General features: G+C 40.8%; 1 pseudogene; it reads right to left on the minus strand.

Moving 5' to 3' along the window:
- Nucleotides 1-5,687: 5,687 nt before the first annotated feature.
- LOC124985541 (40S ribosomal protein S6-like) lies at nt 5,688-6,440 on the minus strand (annotated as a pseudogene).
- Between the last annotated feature and the right edge of the window lie 5,491 nt (nt 6,441-11,931).

The raw sequence follows: 11,931 nt of genomic DNA on the forward strand, positions 1-11,931 counted from the left end.
TCTCTCTCTCTCTCTCTCTCTCTCTCTCTCTCTCTCTCTCTATCTCTCTCTCTCTCAGGACCAGGGATTGAACCCAGGGGCACTTATCTACTGAGCCACATCCCCAGCCCATTTTTATATTTTATTTAGAGACAGAATCCTGCTAAGTTGCTTAGGGCCTCACTAAGTTGCTGAGACTGACTGAATTTTTGATCCTCCTGCCTCAGCCTCCCAAGTGACTAGGATTACAGGCATGTGCCACCTAACCTGGCTCCCTTTCTTTTTCATTGTCTCCTATCCTCTCTTTCTCTCCCTCTCTCTGTCTACACACACACACACACATACACACACACACACAATTAGGGAATATACCAAGTATAGAACATAGTATATTCTCCTTTATCCATTACTATTTCAGCATATTAGTTGAAGGTAGGCAGTACCAGGATATTTCAAACCACTGAGTCTGAGAATCCAGGGATCATTTTTGTAGGCATCATCTAAATTCCAAAGGTTCAGCTCAAGCTGCATGGCTGAATCAAGCATTGAAAAAAAGATAGGCTGTCTCAGGAGAATTAAAACATTCTCCAGAATGGGAACTAGGGTACTAGGTCACTGCAAAGCTACTTCTGAAAATAAGTAAAACAGGCAGAGGAGAAAATAGCCCATGTAATATTCATGCATATTGCACTCAAGGAAGAAATATGCTCCAGCGCAGAGTCTTTATGACCTGGTGCTCTAAATACACATGCCCGGGAACTTCCACACTCGCTACCCATCAGCCTCTGGTTTCCTTCCCTCTCTGATGTGTTTATTTCTCAAAATTTTAAACTTTACCCAGAGAGTAGAATTGTCAAGATCAAGTATGGTAGAGTAGAAAACAAAGTGGAGTTGAGTCTGGAGGATAGAAACAAGTCCCTGGCAGCCGCCCCGAGGATTGGATGGCAAATGCCTGCAACTTGAGCTCCTAGCTGAAGTGCACTTCCCAGTAGGTTCTTCATTCTGGGCCTGTCAAGCCCCTCCGGCTGCTGAGAGACGCCCATTCTGATGCACTGGCTGTGTGGCCCTCCCTACTCACTAGCAGTGAGTTCCTAGAGGAATCATCAGAGGCCTTGCTGAGAACAGGGTGATATCTGTGCAGCTAACTGTCTTAATCACCAGGATGCAGGCAGTTGCGACTGCACCCTCAAGAGCCAATACAGGACAAACAGGACTGCTGGGCCCCTGTGCTTATCAAGGTTGTTAAGAGATATTTGTCTGAGGAATGTGCAGCTGTCCTTATCTATCAAGGACAGGGGGCCCTAGCCCCGACTCATCTCCTGCATAGTTCACCCCTTCCCTCCTCCCTTCTTCCTCCAGGACCGTTCAGTTCTGGTGGGACCCAACCAGAGGAGGACTCATGTTCAGCTGTTCAAATGTTAGCCAATAACGTACAGGTCTTTGTGTGGAATGCTTGGAAATCTCTTAAATAGGGGGCTTTCTCGCCACTCGGGGCCGCTCCCCACTCAGCCACTGCAGTGGCCTGAGAGGCTGGTAGTGGTGGTCCAAGCTCAAGCTTGCAATAAAACCTCGTTGTGTGTCTTGCATCACCGTGTGTGCACTTTGACTCTCTGGGGATCAGTCAATACCGGGCACCAGTCGATATCGGACCCTAACGGCCTCTTTCCAGCAGATGAGGAAAGAAGCCTCCAAAAATAGCACACGCCTCCATCCCAACACAAACCCAGAGCCCAGGCAGAGTGTGTGAATGTACAGAACAGTTACCTCTATGCGAAATCAAACACGTTTGTCAAGTTGAAACGTCAAAGGTCTTTATTGAGTTAACCATTGTAACCAGCCATGCACCAAGCTATGAATGATGATTTAAGGTGAAAATACAGCAGAGGAGGCCCCAAAACTATGACACCACACTAGGCAATAAGGTAATAATCCTCACAAGCCCAAACCAGGAAATACACTGTCACAGAAAATGGGTAAGGCTCTGCAAAATAAAATTTGCCAGGAAAAAATTTCCACTGAAACTTTTGATCAACTTTTGGTAGTGTCTGCTATTTTTGACCTTTGTAATAGCCCTATCATTTGGTTTCTAAGACAGAATTGCTCCACAAGTTTGACAACTGTTTTTGGGTTTTGTTTGTTTGGGTTTTTTTTTTTTTTTTTTTCCAGGTGGAGGAGAATGATGGTAAAGGTCATGTTTCCACTGAGAGGTGCTTTCAGTGAGTACGGAGCAGGGGAGTCATGGTATGCCCTAAAATAGAGCTCATTCTTGTGGACATTTTCCTGGTTTTTGATTTATATGTCCATGTAAATCCATCAAATGTAACCCACAGCATTTTAGAACAATTTCACCATCTATTTTATAAGGAATGACAACCACCAAAATAAGCTAGATCATTTGCCATCTCCTCCTTATTTACTCCTTGCCTTTTTAGTTGAGCTAATCAAAATGAACTTAAAATCAAAATGCCTAAAGATATAGGCATTTAGAAAATAGTTGATTGATTTAAAGAAATGAGAGATCTACAGAAACTATATATAAAATGAAAAACATTGATTAAAGCAATACACAGAGAAATTGAAAAATTGGTAAGGAAAACAGGAGATGATAAAGAGAAGTGGGTAAATTATGATAAAGGAAGAGGCTTCAGAGATCATAATGTATTATGATAGTGCAAACAATCAGAGGGAGGGCTAAAAGCAGGAAGTAGTTTTCTAGATTGTCCCTAGCCTTCCTGGAAGTTACCTCTTCACTCAGGAAAGGTTTCTTGAATGATGCCAGTTTTTAAGTGGAGGATCTGGAGAAGATGGTGAGACTGGCTGTCAGTGTGGAACATCACTGGAGGAAAGCCTGCATGCTAAATGGAAATGAAGGATGCTGAAAGGAGCCTCATACATCAGGCTAGAAGGGAAGCAGTGGAGGAGACAAGAGAGGATGCACTGTGGCAGCTGATGCGCAGTCGCTTCCGGGGACCGCAGGCCTAACAATAACCATGTCAAACCTCAATTCAGTATCGAGAGGGAAAGATGTTGGAAGGAATTTAAATCAAGTAAAACTAAAGGCCATCAACCTACAGAGAGAATAGGATATGAACATGATCACGGTGCCCTGTCTCTGCCTCCTGAACTTCATCATCCTTAAACTTCCCTGCTCTGGATTCCAAAACCATCGTGACCAGAGGACCACACAGCAACCTTTGTGTTTCCAGAAATAGCAGCTGATGATGTGAAGTTTCCCATCAGGCACTAGCAATTTTTATCCATCTGTCATCTTTAGGGAAATAATAAAAATAATAAATATTCCATAAACGACAAGATAAACTTGCTGTTTTATCAAGTGCTTCAGAATTGGCAGGCGTAGCACTAAGCACTATATTCATGAATTTGTCTTATACTCAGGAAGACTCTGTGCTAACATTCTGCCCATTTCTCAATTGAAAAAAAACAAGGCATGGAGAAATGAAGCAACTCTCTAACACAGCTGTTAAGCAGGAAACCTGAGTACAAAGCCAGGAAATTGCATTCTTGAGCCCATGTTCATGATCAGAACAAATTACTGTCTCCCAAGATACCAGCACCAACACCAAATATGACTGGAAAATTTTACACTGCCTTCCAAGACCCTGCCTTCAGGGTTCTTCCAGGACTCATAGATATCAAGCAAGTTGTTTTTCTTTCTTTCAGATGCACACACATGGCGACAGGTATGCATGAGCATGTGCCTGTGACCCAGAGAGAATTTGGCTAATTTATCCTTCATACTCAATTTATTCATGAGAACACACTAACCAGTACTTAGGTCATAGAGAAGTAATTTTTGCCTCATCTATCTTTGCAAAGTTGAGCATAGTGTAGGCTCTTTAGAAATCCTAGTTCACTATCAGATTTAATTTTTAAAGTGATAGGGCCATCACTTATAGATGCCTAAGTTAGCTAACCAAGTCTGCAGTGCTTATATAATCTTGCCTGCCTAAGTTAGAATTTGAACTCCTCTGGATATGATAATCATCACTATTTATTTTCTGGAATCATGCTTTTATGTTTCTGCATTTTTTTTAATGTGTAGAGCAAATTCCTTCCTGTTTCTCCTTTTATAAGCAATACAATCCATTGTGGATTTTTTTTTTTTTTTTTTTTTTTTTGGTACCAGGGATTGAACCCAGGGGTACTTAACCACTGAGTCACATCTACAACCCTTTTAAATATTTTAGTTAGAGATAGGGTCTCACTGAGTTGCTTAGGGCTTCACTAAGTTGCTGAGGCTGGCTTTGAACCCACGAACCTCCCTAGCCACTGGGATTACAGGCCTGCACCACCATGCCCAGCTTCCTTTGTGGATTTAAAAGAGTAAGTTCACTTCACAGGAATAGCAGTGGAGTTAACAAGCTTGAAGACAAAGAATGGGACTTGTGCTAATTGAATATATAAATAAATAAAACATCTGAATAGAGAAATATCATCTGAGAAATTGTTTATGAAAAGACCCCAATCTTTCATGAGAATGAAAAATGTTGAGAGGAATGCATCTTCTCTTAGAAATTTGTGGAAGTCTTCTTGCTGACGGAGTATTCACTGCTAAACAGCTTTGATTCTCCAGTCCTTCCTTCACCCTTGTCTTGGTATCTTTGGAGCACAATGTGGAATTTTCTGTTTTGGTTCTAATAAATTGCAGTGTTTGCTGCTTATCCTCTTATCCTGTTATAAAAAGTGGACATCTGAGTGTAAAGAGGCAGTCTAAGACCCTGAAGATTATCTTGGGTTGAAGAAAGAGAGAGACTTACAAATGAGGCAATAAAAATTAAATTACACAACATTAAATTTACTAAGTAAGCAAGATAATAGACTCTGAAAACCAAAGGTGCTGAGTGAGCAAACTTCCAGCCCATTCAGAGCTGAGATTTGATGTGACCTGTGTGCTAATCCTACCGTGTGGAAGATGCATTATTGAGATGACATTCGTTGTTGGCATTAGTTATTCAGTTTGTATGACATTTTTCATTGCTAACCTTCTCTTTTCCAAAGCCTATAACTCAGTGGTAAAAATTTATATCTTTTTAAAGGGCTGAATTTGGCATACAAATTCTAGTGCTTAAAATGGAATTTTATTTCAGGGAAAAATTGGGCTGCATTTGAGTCTATTAAATATTACAGAGGGTTACTAGCTTAACTGTTAAATCTAAAGATGAGAAGAGCAGATGATTTCATAGGGAATGATATTTTTATTTCTGTATATGCAATGTGAGGCTCCTAACCATATTAGAATACTGGACAGGAAAGTTTGGGGCTCTCGGATGATTGGATTCTCTTTCCGGGTATTCTGGGAAAGTCTTACAGCATAGCCTTCATGTTTTAAGGAAAGCCAGGAGATATGTCAATGTGAAGATCCCACAGTGACAACAGTTGACAGACAAAGATTCAGGGCCCGGTGCAGTGGTCCTCCCATGTGTGTGTAGCCTGGCCTCTCCCCAGGGAGCTGAGATCTGTCATGCTACCCTCAGACATTGAGTCATTGGTGCAGGACAGCATTTCTTAACATTTTAAAACCCATCACCTCCTTCATATGCTTGTCATTCCCACACTCCTTTAGTTTTTCCCACACTCGAGTCATATTAAAATGGAAATGGAAGGACCACCTCAACACTCAACTCTTCTCTCTTTACTTCTTTTTTTTTTTTTTTTTTTGAAAGTCAGATCTTATTTATTTGTTACTCTTAAACATTCTTCTGTTTGGACTCAGACTTAGAAGAAGAAGCTCTGAGAGAGGACAGCCTGTGTTTCTTGGCAATCTGTTCCTGGCCTTTTTCTTTGGCTTCTTTCATTCTCTTGACCAAAAGTGTGGCATATTCTGCAGCCTCTTCCTAATTTTTCTTAGTATGCTGTTTCTTCAGAGAAATATGCTGGCACTTGTGTTGCAGGACACATGGAGTAACAGGATGCTGAATCTTTGGTGCTTTGGTCCTGAGTTTTTTTACCTTCCTTGGTTAAGGGATTTTCTGACAACATATTGGCAGACATCATCTTCCTTAGAGAGATTGAAAAGTTTGCAGATTCTACTACCTCCTTTGGGTCACAGTCGATGAGGTACAGTAGTATTAGGTAAGTCCAGGAATATCCCTTCTCCTTTTTTACAATAACCAGGTTGAGAACGCTCAGATTGGCATCCACAATGCAACCTCGAGCAGATTCGCACTCTATCCAGTTCTCCTTGATCTGTAACAGGAATGCCCCTTACTCAGTAGCAGGTGAACACGGCCGTGGGTCCAGACACCCTGCTTCATGGGGAAAGCTTGTCTGTCATTCCCACCACTGATTCGGACCACATAACCCTTCCATTCTTCACCCAGAGCATCAGCAGCAACTTCTGTGGCCATACGCTTCTCATAAAAAGTATGAAGTTTGCATTCATCATCCACTTCAGTGAGTTCCTAGCAACCAGTGGTTGGAAAGGAAATATTCAGCTTCATCTTGGAGCAGCTGATCGCCCACAAGGCACCACAAAAAAGAACTTCTCTCTTCACTTCTCACAATAATAAAATTCATTCTGTCTTCCTCTAAAAGTGAGTTTTAACTGGAGGGAAGGCAGTATGAGGGGAAAATGCCTTTTGAGGTGCCTGGGACATAGCAGAATCTCAAAAGTGTCAGTCTTCTAGCTGGGCCTCTGTAGGCAAAGATGGAAAAAAAAGACGAGTGTTAATAATACTACTGGATTTTGTACCTTCTTGACAATTTTTACTCTGGGCCTGATGGTAGACTTCCCACTGGGCTTATGGTCCAAGAGAAACTAAAATAGTTACCAGTGAAAAGAAGAAAGACCATCAGGAGCACAGAGTTAACAGAATTATTGGCTTTAGTAGTTTGCCTGAGGTTATTATTTTTTTCAGAGTACTATCCTGAATCTTCATGTATCTTATTATTGTATTTATTTTGCATATGCATTTCTCCTATGGTCCATTCACATGCTCTCTACTCACAGTCTTATTTTGACCTAAGTCGTGTAAGTGCAAATCTATTACAGAACAAGTTACACTCTTCTTTAAAAAACATTTTTTAGTTGACAATGTATTTTATTTGTTGATTTTTATTTTTTTATGTGGTGCTGAGGATCAAATCCAGTCAAGTGCTCTACCACTGAACTACAACCCCAGCCCCACAAGTTACATTCTTGAGAGGTTACTACATCTGAAAGCTTAAGACAGTATACGTATTTACTTTCTATCACATAGCTCCTACCTATCCTCAATTTATCAATTATTTATACCTTTTTTAGTACTAGAGATTCCTATCTAATGAAATCATTTTATTTCTTCATCAGAGGCATTCAGAGTGAAAGAAAATACTGGTTGGGCCTAAATGACAGTCACCATGCACGTGGATCAAGTGCATGCTCTCAGGCTTGCTCACCACATCCTTCCAGACTTACATCAACCTAGCCTTCCAGCTATGTTCTGCTTAATGTATGGGAAATCTCATTAAAATGCTAATCTACCTTAGACCCAGAAAGACCAAGTGTGGCCCAAGTGCACCATCTTTCTTTGGGCTTTCCCCAAGGTCTCCAGAGAAGAAGAAGACATGTGATCAGCCTTCCATATGCTGTCACTTTGCACCTATGACCAAAGTCATATCAGTGTTCATCAAGATTCACCAGGAGACAGTAATAATGAGCAGTAACAAGATGAGGACCCTAAGAGTGTTCTAGAATACCCAGATCCCACCCACTGGAGTCATGTCAATGACACTGGCATGGGCTTCCAGGACTTAGCCTGCATTTGAATGTGGGATGTGGCAAAGATTGAATATAATGAGACCCCTGGGGTTCTTCTCCCCATCCTCCATCCTTTCCCTCTTTTATTATTCATGTTATCGCACCTCAGTATACCTTCTTTTCACAGAAGAAGGCAAACTCATGTATCCATTCATTTGACACATATTTATTAAGTAACTCATGTATGTTGGGTTCAAAATTAGCTCCTTACTTCAAGGAGCTCTTTAGTTTGCAGGGGAGATTGACATGGAAACCACTGATAGAACATCAATTGATGTACTAGAAGTTTGGTTAAAGTGCTGATGACATGTAGAAAAGAGTGAGTGATTAAACCTGAGATGGAGTTGGGGAACCAGAAGAGAATAAGAAACAAAACATATCAGAGCAGATTTAATAAAGAAGGACATTTTCACTAGGCTTGCGAGGAAGAATAGGAGTTTGCTAAGTAACTAATTCACACTGTGTGATATGATGGCTTTTTGGATGCCCACTAGGAGTTTCAAACTAAGCTAGGCACACTGACTACACACTGACCCACACCCAGCTTGCTCTCCCTATTAATTGATACCTATTAATTAAATTATACCTAATTTGGTATCATTAAACAACCACACCTTTCCTGAAAACAGAGTCAGCTTTGAGTCTGGTTTCTCTCTTACACTGTATATTAAATAAATGAATTCATTTTACTCAAGAAATGCTCATTTAATCCATTCTCTCATCTTCTTTACCATGCTTCTTGACAATGTTCTCTCTACCAGTCATGGCAGACTCTCTACTGCTAGTAACTTCTTAGCAAGGAAGAGATAGCCTATACCCTTGACTCTCCAACTGCATGAATAAGGTCCTTGTAGTAGGTCATGGTTAAGCAATGCTGTACCACTGTGGAACTCTCATGCCCTGTCGATCATAGGTCATATTCCATGTCATTGCTCCTGTGCTTCTGTTATGGGGTTTGTGTGTGGGATGCATCTGTGTACCATGTAAACTGGAGATTCCTCCCTTATGCTTTATTTCACCCCCTCAGAAAGCTCTCCTTGTGGAAACCCTATATTCATCATCACTCTAATTCAACTTAAATGCTGCCTCTATAATTATCCTTACCTGTCTTGATTGTATCCACTAGGTGCAGTGGCACATGCCTATAATCCCAGTGGCTTGGAGGTTCAGGCAGGAGGATTGCGAGTTGAAAGCCAGCCTCAGCAATTTAGCAAGGCCCTAAGCAACTCAGTGAGATCCTGTCTCTAAGTAAAATACAAAAGGGCTGGGGATGTGGCTCAGTGGTTAAGTGCCCTGGGTTCAATCCCCAGTAACAAGAAAAAAAAGAGAAAAGAAAAAAAGGAAAAGAAAATCTCAACTGTATCCTGCTTAGAACACAGTACAGTGAAATATCCCAAGTTATATGAACAAGCTGGACACAGTAGGACACAAGCAGAGAGTAATTTGATTTTTTTTTTCTCATGACTGCCTGTTAAGTTTGCCCTTTTGCCTAGGTTTTTGTACCCTATTTCTCTCTGCAATCCTTGGGAGATCCCACCTTTATATTCATCCTCAGATATTAACAGATAATCTTTTCTTCTAGTAATTAAAAGTCTAGACAAATACAATGTCAGCAGTGGATTCTCTCACTCAGTATAAGGCTTACCCTTTCTCCATATAGCTCAGGTCGCATGGGGGCTTGGAGTTCCTCGGGAGGGACGTGGAAGCTTGGTTTCTTCTCTCTTCTTTGCTTCTTACTTCTCCTATGCTTGCTGACTACTATTTTTGGCCCCTCCTTATTTGAGCCTGGGAAGCACAGGGGTATGGAAGTGATGAAAGTGAGTTAGGAAAAGCTCACGGTGCTAGATGGTCAATGACATTGTACCCAAGGTCAAGGTCAACTGCATGCTAAATGACCAAATATTGGCTTGCTCTTTTGTGGGGATTTGGTAGAGTCCTCAGAAAACCACCTGCCTTGACTCTGTCGCCCAAGATATCTTAGGTGACATAACTTTCTGAGCAAGTTAAATTTCTTCTTCCTGTCCCTGAATGACTTTTCTCCACTCCCATCGAATCAACCCTCCACAGGATCTCCTTCTGATGATCACTTTGTCCTGCTATCTGGTCAACTGAACAGAAACTTTTTTATAATGTACCTTTAATTTGAAATGAGTTATTTATTTATAGAAAAGCTGTAAATATGGTACAGGGAGTTCTCATGTGCTCCACACTTAGTTTTACCTACTGTTAACCTCTTTCAATTGTGTGGTACATTTGATATAACTAGTGAACTGATGTTGATATCTTATTATAAACTAAAGTTTATACTTCATTCAGAATTTCTTAATTTTTTATCTAATGTCCTTTTTCTGTTCCAGAATCCCACATTATCTGTAATTTTCACATCCCCTTAGCCTCCTTACATGTGTGACAATTTCTCAGGATTTCCTTGTTTTTGACAACATCGACAGTCTTGAGAAGAAATAGTCCGGTATTTTGTAGAATGTTCCTCAGCTGGAATTTGTCTAATGCTCTTTCATGATTGCATTGTGGTTGTAGGTTTGGGAAAAGAAGACCATAGAGATGAAATATCTTTCTGTCACATTATATCAAGTGTACATGCAATCACTATGACTTATCACTGTGATGCAAATCTTGACACCTGGATAGTATTTTCCAGGCTTATCCATTAGAGAGTGATTTTTATGTTTCTTCTGTCCATACTATATTCTTTGGAAGGAAGTCACAGTGTGGAAGCCCACGCTTAAGAAGTAGGAAGTTTTGTTCCACCTCTTGGAGGGACAGAAATTATTTGAGATTCTTCTGCATGGGGCATTTGTCTATTCTCATCTATTTATTTTTTGAATCATTTCTTTCTATTGGTATAGTCTCATGAATGATTACTCTGTATTATGAGGTACAGTCTGACAGAATATTTTTAAGACTACTCCCAGCTAGCCACTTTCTGCAGGTCTATTTAACCCATGAGGAAACTCATCCATCTTTGATTCAGCAAGTGCTGGAAATGTAGGACATCCCTAACTCGGACTTATGCCTTTGCTCAGGCCTCTCTAGCTATGGAAATGCCTTTATAGGCCTGAGTCAGGGAATCAGCTGCTACCTCCCACAAACTCCAGGGACACACCTATCAAGTGGATTTTGTGAGGGCTCCTTCACCTGGCTGGTAATTCTGTTTGATGTGGTCTTTGCTGTGAGACCTCTTTGATCCATTCTCTAGGCTAAGCTTAGACAACCTTGAGGCGACTAGTGAGCTAAGAGTTCCAAAGCCAGATTTTCATGCTCTTTCTCTTCTACATGAGTTCTTTGCCATCAATTGTTCTTTGAATTTGTGTCCTCTGCCCCAGAAACTGTAGGGAGAGTCAAGCTTACTATCCTGTAACATTGTCATAATTTGTGGTTCTCTGTGTTAGTAGCTTTTTATCTCTGAAACCAAAATACCTGGCAAGAACAACTTAGAAGAGGAAAGTTTATTTTTGACTGATGGTTTCAGAGGTTCAGTCAATGATCAAATAACTTCCTTACTCTGGGATCTAGGTGAGGCAGAGCATTATGTTGAAAAGGTATGGTGGAGGAAGGTTGCTCACCCCATAGCAGCCAAGAATGAAGAGTCACAGACAAAATATAAGCCCAAGGACAGGTCCCCCAGTGGCCTACTTCCTCCATCCAAGCCCCACATGCTTACAATAACCTATTCAAGTTATCAATACATCAAACGAATCAATCCACTGATTATGCTTATTCTAAAGCTCTCAGAAGCTAATCATTTCACCACTGAATATTACTTCCTTGCCTAATATAGGAGTTTTTCAGGTGACACTTGTTGTCCAAACCATACCATTCTCAACATGTGTCCTGGGATCAACAACATGAGGATCACCTGAAACACTTGGGAATGCATATTATCAAGCCCCACCCCAGATCCACTGAATCAAAAACTCAGAGGTGAGGCCTCAAAATCCATGTTTTAACAGCTCTTCTACATATTTGTGTTACAAGTTGAAGTCTGAGGACACTGCACAGTTAGAAGTTTCTGTTCTCTCCCCACAGCTCAAACATAAGCTCTTTTAGAGCCATTGAACAGCCTAACTTTATATCACTCTACACAGGGTAGGAGCTCAGCAGTGAACTGAGACTGTATTTTGTATTATTCTCCACTATTGAAGTTGAACAGTTATTTTTCTAAGGGTAGAATT

The sequence above is a fragment of the Sciurus carolinensis genome, chromosome 5 (genome assembly GCF_902686445.1).
Source record: "Sciurus carolinensis chromosome 5, mSciCar1.2, whole genome shotgun sequence".
In the NCBI taxonomy this organism is placed as follows: domain Eukaryota; kingdom Metazoa; phylum Chordata; class Mammalia; order Rodentia; family Sciuridae; genus Sciurus; species Sciurus carolinensis.